The sequence below is a fragment of the Pholcus phalangioides genome, unplaced genomic scaffold, assembly GCF_987345545.1.
Source record: "Pholcus phalangioides strain wild (caught in Gottingen) unplaced genomic scaffold, Ppha-v1.0 ptg000008l_1, whole genome shotgun sequence".
In the NCBI taxonomy this organism is placed as follows: domain Eukaryota; kingdom Metazoa; phylum Arthropoda; class Arachnida; order Araneae; family Pholcidae; genus Pholcus; species Pholcus phalangioides.
In genome coordinates, this window is record NW_028301601.1 from 6,755,578 (window position 1) to 6,764,572 (window position 8,995).

General features: G+C 38.9%; 1 non-coding gene across 1 annotated transcript; it reads left to right on the top strand.

Annotated features, from left to right (window-relative positions):
- Positions 1-2,510: 2,510 nt before the first annotated feature.
- Positions 2,511-2,582, top strand: TRNAA-GGC (transfer RNA alanine (anticodon GGC)). The gene has a single exon. It is a non-coding gene; the product is annotated as a tRNA-Ala (tRNA).
- The last annotated feature ends 6,413 nt before the right edge of the window (positions 2,583-8,995 follow it).

Here is an 8,995-nt window from a genome sequence, read left to right on the forward strand (position 1 = left end):
CTTATCAGATTGTATCTGTACTGTTCCTCCCCACCCCTATCTATTTTTTCCCTTTCTTCCTAGTAATCACGTGAAGCAAGGCTACCACATTTATCGCCTATACGTTCGATATTCAAATTTATCGCCGATAGCCTGTACGCGGAGGATGTTAAAGAGGTGAAACATCTCGTAATAACCCAAATATAAAGCATCAAGTTAAACTAGATATCTCGTAATTGCCGCTGAAAGAGTCAATAATAGCTTCAAAAGGGTCATTTTTTTAGCTCTTGCGGCTCATTCAAACCCACGACCTATTCAATAGTATTTTTCCCCCTCACTTCGAGGGATTTCAATAAATTTTTATAAACAATTTTGTGTGTTCTTATTTTCGTTAATGTCAAAAAATACTTTTTACTCCAGAATCGTGCCTAATGTATGTCCTGTAAGTACTACACTAAAACCTCTCTTTTACGGACACCGGCCGGACAAAAAAATTCATCCGTACAAGAGGGGTGACCGTTAATCAGAGGTTTGAAATGTATAATTTTATTATACACGGGAAATTATTATTTGCGCGTAAAAGAGAGGTGTCCGTTAAGAGGAGTTTTACTGTATTATAAAAGTTTCAAGGAAAACTTGAAGGATGTGTAAAACGTACATAATCGAGTTTTGCTTTATAGCTAATGTTTTTATCAGACCTTGAAAAAACAATATTGCGGCTTATACAAGGTGTCCTGTAAGTGCTAATGCGGGCTTTATCTCACCAACCGTCCGTCGTAGAGTTATGATACCAATTTTAAAAAAATGCTCAAAAGGGTTTCAAAAATTACCCTATACCAGTTTTGAGAGTAAAAATACAGTGTATAACAAAATCAAAAATCTAAATTTTTATGCGGCCCCCTTATCTTCTAATTCCCAATTAGGAAGTTGATGCCTGTCTCCCCTGATGAAAAAAAAAAGTTTTCAAGTGCAATACTCGCTGAGATATACGAATTCGAAAATCGGAGAAAAGTTGGTAAAGGGCAGCACAAATGAGGGGAAAGAGCGTTGTCTGTCAATTTTTCTCTGTTCTTTCATAACTTTTCTCTTATTTTTGAATTCGAATAACTCTGACTATTGCAGTTGAAAATATAGGATTTCTTCTGTAAGACTCGGGATATACAGAGCAACTTCCTAATTGAAAGTTAGAGGGACATGGGGACCGTACAAACATTTAGATTTTTTATTCTGTAACACTCTATTTTCACTCTCAAAACTGGTACATGCTAGTTTTTCAACACATTTTCAGCATTTTTTAAACTGAAACAATTCCTCTGCGGTGAAATAAATGCCGAGTTAGGACTTACAGGACACCCTGTATATATTTAAATACAGGATTATGGATGCTATTGAAAAGTTATTTGAATAATTGTAAGGTGTTAATATAACCTGTAAATAGGTAACTATGGTGAAATTTTTAATGTTCCATCTATATATATAAAATTGATTTTCTGTCTGTCTCTGTGTGTGTGTGTATATGTATGTTCTCTATACAAATCTACAATTTTAGATCGATCGTCGCCAAATTTTGCATATATACCAAATGGGACCCGACTAAAACGATAGGCTACTTTAAAATTTCGTCAGACCAGGGCAAATGCCCCAAACGGGCAAAAAACTGTCGGGCAACAATGGTTTTTGGGCCTCAACAATCACTTTCCGAACGTTTACTTTGGTTACCGTGGTTCCCTAGCAATGTATTTCAGACGTGTGTATGCCTTTACAACGGTTTGTCACTTCTTTAATTCTGTTAGTATATGCATATGTATAATAGTTTATGCCTTTATAATGGTTTGATACATTTTCAATCCTGCCAGTAACGAGGCTTTTTGAATAGACGTCATAATCATCATCAGCATCGCTTTGAGGATCAAGAAAAGGATGATGCCCCATAGAAATCAGTGTTAAAATTTCCGATTTTACTGTAGAAATGCTGAAATTTTGTGGAGTTTTCTGTCACATCAATAATTTTAAAAATTGTATTGAATTCTAGATTTCTGAAATATTTAATTCGATTAGAGATATACGAAGCCCGGGAAATTAAATATTAAGTAATTATGACATGAATGTCGCTCTCCACTTGTTAATACAAGATATGCAGAAGACTGGATGTTGTGAAGATATTTATTATTTGAGATGTTAATTTTTTTTAAGGAAGGAAAAAACTCATCTCTGCCTCTACCGGGAGTCGAACCCGGGTCCCTCGATTGCCGGACGAGTGCTCTGACCACTAAGCTACAGAGGAGATAGAGATTTTCCTTCACTAGAGCGTTTTTTCCTTCCTTAAAAAAAATTAACATCTCAAATAATAAATATCTTCACAACATCCAGTCTTCTGCATATCTTGTATTAACAAGTGGAGAGCGACATTCATGTCATATATATAGCCCTCTGGTGGCTCGTCGTCCATGAGCTATTAGCTGATCGGTTTCACCGTCCATTGCACGGTTCCGTTCGGCATATATACGCTCTAGTGAAGGAAAATCTCTATCTCCTCTGTAGCTTAGTGGTCAGAGCACTCGTCCGGCAATCGAGAGACCCGGGTTCGACTCCCGGTAGAGGCAGAGATGAGTTTTTTCCTTCCTTAAAAAAAATTAACATCTCAAATAATAAATATCTTCACAACATCCAGTCTTCTGCATATCTTGTATTAAGTAATTAGCTGGACCTACTTTTGAGTTGGACATTCATGCAATAACATTGATTTCAATTTTTTATTTATATCTTCTCAAGCATGAATATTAATGTCTCCGTATTGTCTTTTAGTATTCAACTCCATAAATTCATAGTTTAGGATGTTTTAAAATTAATTATGGGCCCGTAAAGTACATCGAAGAAATTCCACAGCTTCAATTAAGCATTTTTGAAAGCTGAAACAGGCAGATGGATAACTTGAAGTTCGGGGGGGGGGGGGATCAAAATACCTAGCGCCTCTTAAAAAAAGGAAAACAAAATATATTCGTTTCTATGTTTCTTTAAATCTAGATTTGTTTATTTCATGAAGTCGCGCAGGAAGTCGTCATATTGGTTAACTTAGACACGGTTTGCATGTCCCTCAAAGAAAGAGGGAGATATCACGTGATCCAAACAGCCTCATTGAAGAAAACCCGGGCAGCACCGGGTACTATAGCTAGTTGTAAATAAAATTGCATATCTGTACAAAAAATATGCGTGATATAACAGTAGAACCTCGCGATAATATACACCCATGGGACCAAATATTTTGTCCTGTGACGGGGTGTGTCCGCTAATGGGGTGGTGCGATATGCCAAAGCCTCCTAGATACTACTTTTTCTAGGAGGCTTTGGATATGCAGTGGAAGCTCGTTTCGATTTTCACATTTATACAACGCTTGGCTTCGGTGGCAATTGGCTCCTATACATTTCAACGTGAAAATATACAGGGTGTTCTGTCAATGGACCGACAAACTCAGAGGGTTGTCAGTAGGCATCAAGAGGAAAAAAAACTTGCAATGGAACATGGTGTCGCAAACCACGTTGAGAGGGTGAAAATCGCGAAGAACGCATGCAGGCTCTGAGTCCAGAGGAGACGGAAGGTGGATGTCAGTTGATCGCTGAACACGTTCGTGGGTTCGCTCACCATATCTAACGTAAGCAGACAGCGTTGCGAAACGCATGCGCAGGGGTAGGATCACGCGCTGCGGACGACGTAAATAAGTGCTATTGCGTGTGGCAGTTATTTGTCTGGGTGAATGAGTATCGTGATGGCTGACTACACGAATGAGAAATATGCTGATATGCATCTGATTTATGGTCGAGCAGATGGCGATGAGCGCTTAGCACAGCGGATGTACCAACAGCAATATCCGATGAGTCGCGGATTGTCGTCACTGCGGCAGACATCAAAAGCATACCTGGTATCTTCGAGTGCGTCCGGGAATCGCTTTTTCGTCATTGTAGACTGTTCAATGACGCCAGCTGCCGCTACTTCAAACACGTCCAGTAATAATTAATCAAATAATTATTTTGGTAGTTTTTTGTATTGTGTTTTTTGCCGTTCCAGCGTGACGTCGAAACCTGCGCGCGTTTTTCGCGATTTTCACCCTCTCAATGTGGTTTGTGACATCATGTTCCATCGCAATTTTTGTTTCTCTTGATGTCTACTAACGACCCTCTGCGTTTGTCGTTCCAATAACTGAACACCCTGTATATGTGTGTTACTGTTTCTCTCTCTCTCTCTCTCTCTCTCTCTCTCTCTCTCTGAAAGTTATACACCGGTGGTTATGCGTAATCACTAGGGACTTGCATTTCTATGTCTTTGCGTATTTTTTTATTTATTTGCATATTTCGCCATTTTTACGCGTGATAGAGCATATTTTCAAAATTTCAAGGCATATTTAGCATATATTTCATTCTTTTCCATAAGAAGTAAATTTTTTCCGCACTATTCCAATCCCGCTTTAGACTAGTTTTTGCGGTTCCCGCCTCTGACGAGAGCTCTTAGGGCTGGGGTTTTATGCACTAAAAATGGAACGTCGTTGCTGATTGGTGAAAAATCGTGAAATTCATTCTGAAAAGCCCATCAGCAATGGCATCGAATTGTTAGAGCGTAAAAATACTAGCCCTTCAACGACACTGGTGTGCGGCTGTAAATAGATTAATCATCTGAATCGGTGTCGGTGATGGTAACTCGTGGGAAAAATTGGAGCATGGGGGAAATTTTTAGCATTTTACCCATACATGATACGTGCTACCACCAACACCATCTATAGCAGATGGCCTCCGTGCGAAGCTCTCGACCTCACAGGAAAAAAGGCCATCTCTCTCTCCTATAGCCATTTGATATAGCAGGCCAATGCATGCGCCATATTTACCCTCTTTCGTAGCATAACCACTGGTTATAACTTTCTTCAGTGACATCACGAGCTTCGCGCAGAGGACTTTTGCTATAGATGGTGTGAGCACTACACATATTTTGCAATAGAAATGAAATTAAAATAAGTGTGAAGGAGATAAAAACATTCGTAACCACATTGTCAGTCTTGTAATGTAGGCTATCTTCACCTGTATCAACAAACAACACCAACACATTACGATTCGAATTCACCCTCCTGGACCTTAGTAATGTTCAGTAAATTAAATAACTAATTCACAATTTATTACATTTACTAACACGAGCTTCGGATTAAACACAATCTTAGCTAAACATGATAAGTTCTCGATTTACGACGAAAAATTAATAAATTAGATTTTGGAAAAAATTAGAGTTTGTGCCTGATTTTACTGTTCGCTATCGAGAATGTACGCTAACGGGGAGTGAAATACATTAATCCCTATTTCACGGGACCGGGTATCGGAAAAGTGCCCGTTAACGGGGAGTATCCGTCAGGTGAGGCTCCACTGCAGTTTCACGCAGAATCTCTAACTAATGTTATTATTAAACCTGGTTAATTTTAAAATGAATTAATTAAATGAATTAAACAGTCGAATCCCGTTTTAACGAATACCGTTATAGCGAAAACCTCGTTTTAACGAACACTTTTCCAATTTCCCCCAGATAAATTTACATGGGAACAATGCAAAAACCTGGAATTCCTTTATAACGAAGGGATTTCTCCGGTCTCTTGGAGTTCGTTGTAACGGGATTCAACTGCGCTATAGAGGCTTCAATAGGAATCCTCTTTTTCCACGGTCACCCCCCCCCCCTTTTACAGTCTGTTTTTTTTTTCCTCGCCGGTGTCCGCAAAAAAGGGTTTCTTTACTATTTACCTAAAATTAAAACTGTTGATTGGTTACTAAGCAATTTTTCCATATTAGTCATATTAAAGTTACTTTCATCTTTTTCGGTTTATCTGTACACTTGTTCTTTAAGCTGCATCAATGCTGTTGCTGCAGTTCACTTGGGCAAAATCTTGGTTGGAAATGAAAGTGCCATCTCTCTGCAAGCAAGTCTTCAACTTCAAGAATCAGGAAGAATAGAACACACCATAAATCTCTTACAGAGATTTCTGAGATGTCCTCGGATGCATTGGTTTTTACACATGCATTACAACAGTTGATACGGTCATGCCCCTCGAAACTTCCTCGATGATTCTGTGGTTTCGTGATATCTGGTGATGATACATGATGCTAATCGTATCGCGACAAGTGCTGTTATTCTCAAAAAACAATACGCTGAAATACTTTAGAAAGAACATGCGAGTGCTCTTATTTTTATTGCTCACGAATAAAACAAAAAATTGAGACACCTATTCTGCATCGTCCTTGGAAACACTCAAGTGAGCAAACTTTTCAGTCCGCGGGCCAGAAACGTGTATGAACATTTGTGACCATATGACCTGTATTTTACGGGACATTTCTGTAATTTTGTGTTGACGTCACAATTTTTTTAATGAAATTTCCATTTTTCTCTTTTATTTTCAATGAAGCTTACTTGAATTCTTGAAATCAAAAATTTAAAATTTTTTAAGACTTAGTCGTAAGTATGATAACATAATTTATATCATATAATTAATTGTAGTCATACATATTCACCTCACAATATTTGTCAAACATAGCGTTTTGTTTGTGAATTGCAGTCGAATCCCGTTACAACGAACTCCAAGAGACCGGAGAAATCCCTTCGTTATAATTAAATTTCGTTATAAAGGAATTCTAGATATTTTGCATTGTTCCTAGTAAACTTATCTGGAGGATTGGAAAAGTATTCATCAAAACGAGATTTTTCCTATAACGGCATTCGTTACAATGGTATTGGACTGTATAAATTTTCACTCATCGACTTTTGTGGAGGCCCCCTACTTCCCATCACTGGTGATTCTTCAGCAATTTTAGCGATAGTTGGCAACTTTACTACCCTTTAACAATTTTTTTTGGCTGTAATAGGCAAATTTACTTGCAATTGAGAATTTCGTACGGATCCCGATTTTCCTATTTCCCGTATTTTTATGAAGGAAATATGGTCAGCCTGAGTATTTATTATGTCGTATGTGTGTATCGATACTTTTCTACCGGAAAAACTTTGGCGGGCCACTTCTTACCCGCGAGACGTAGTTTGCTCATCACTACTCAAGGCTATGTGACAAAATCTCCTCGAGACTAGTCTCTCAATAATTACAGGTTACCTTTTTCGATGTCTACGGCGTGAAACATCGATGACAAACATTTTAAACCACCCATAGACATAGAGGGAAACCCGATAGAAAATTGGCATTTTGCTTTATTGGTATTTTACCGATACCTATTACTGTCATCGGGACCTGTTGCCCTGGATAGCAGGGATTCGTGTAAAAAAAAAAAAATGTTTCTCATGTCCTTGCAGGATGATGCGACGGTACCTGCCCAATAATCGAAGATACCATGAAAACGACCGGTTTCGATTTAAAACTAGAAGAAAGAGACATAGGAAGTGAAAACAAAAATTGATGAAATCGATCACCCGGTTCATTTCGGTTAGCCGTTGAAATTAGAGGGTTGCCCATACGGACTTTCCTCAAAACCACAGAAAACTCTCTTCTCTCTCTCTCTCTATCATCACCACTTCCTCACTCACGGGTTGCACCACTTTCACCACCGACGACACAAGAGGTGAACTAACATCTTAAAGAGATCAAGGCCGAACGACATTGCAACGATCCAACCGTTCGTGTATCACGACAATCGGGTAGGTCTCGTCTTTCAGAAGAAAATGAAGGATGTAGGACGTTTTTTTTAGCAAGAAAATTACAAAAAAATTTCAAATTTTTTTTATGCCTTGATTTCTTTTTTTAAGCCCCGTCTATCACAGTCGTTACTACGAATTACGAAACCGAGATAGCGGTCAGGAAACCACCCCTTGTAGCACCCCCTTGATAGTTTCGTCGACCGTGACTCGGATCACTTTTTGGGTGCCTCTTGGGCTTTATTGCGTGCTATAACCACTGCTCTTTCCTTCTTTGTTATTACATGTGTGAAGTTAAAGAGTGGGATGGAAGTTTGTAATGGTATGATCTTTGAACTGTGTTTGACTTGTCTCCTAACGTAGTGGTCGTAAATTGGTGTTGATTGGCGGTAGTGACCAGTTCGGTCTCTGTCTGAAAACGCAGAAATTGTAGAAATGAGAAGAAATATCTCTCCAGGAGAGAACCGCATGTCCCACGTTTTGGGAATTTACAAAAGCTAAGAATTAAGTAATACTGAGCCGTCTTAATGCGTGGATTATCTGGCAAGGCCCATGGGGTGCGTGAATTTTCGATCGTATATAAATTATTTGTACTTGATTATTAATGTAAGTTGCAAAAGCTTGCACTACAAGCTTACTAACATTGTAAGCCGTACATGCTCACCCCTGGTCCTCGAGGTCATCTCGTGAGGACAGCGACCTCAAACCTAATTTTGTAAAAATAAACTCGGTAGCATATTTTTACAGATCATTGTGTGTGTGAGTGAGCGCAGTTCCAGGTAATTTAATGGACCAGGGACCAGCGGCGTATTCACAGGTCACGTTAGAGACCCACAGCACAGTTCGAGATCGTTTCAGAGACCTGCGGCATATTTACAGTTCATTCGAATAACCCACGACACAGTTCCAAATCACTCAAGCTGCCCACTGTGCAGATTGAGTGATTTTTACAGATCGCTCAAGTGACCCGCAGTTTATCTACAGATCGCTTAAGTGAACTGCGGCACAGTTCCACAGCCCTTAAGTAACTCCAGGCACATTCCCAGATCACTTAAAGTGGCCTAGAATGCAGTTCCACTTCACTTAAGTTACCAGCGACACGGTTCCTTTTTGAGCCACTCCAGTGACGAATCGAAGTGGTATTCACCAGTGTTCGTCAATCTTTTTCTACTTGCGAACCAGTGAAATTAAGTGAACAATTTCACGGACAGCTAAAAACGAAATAAATGATTTGCGAATTCGCAGAAAAAATAAAGTAATAATAATAATAATAATAATAGGAAGAAAATTTCCTAACCTACTAATTACTATATTTGATATCCATAATTTACTATTACAAGCGAGAAACAACATTTGG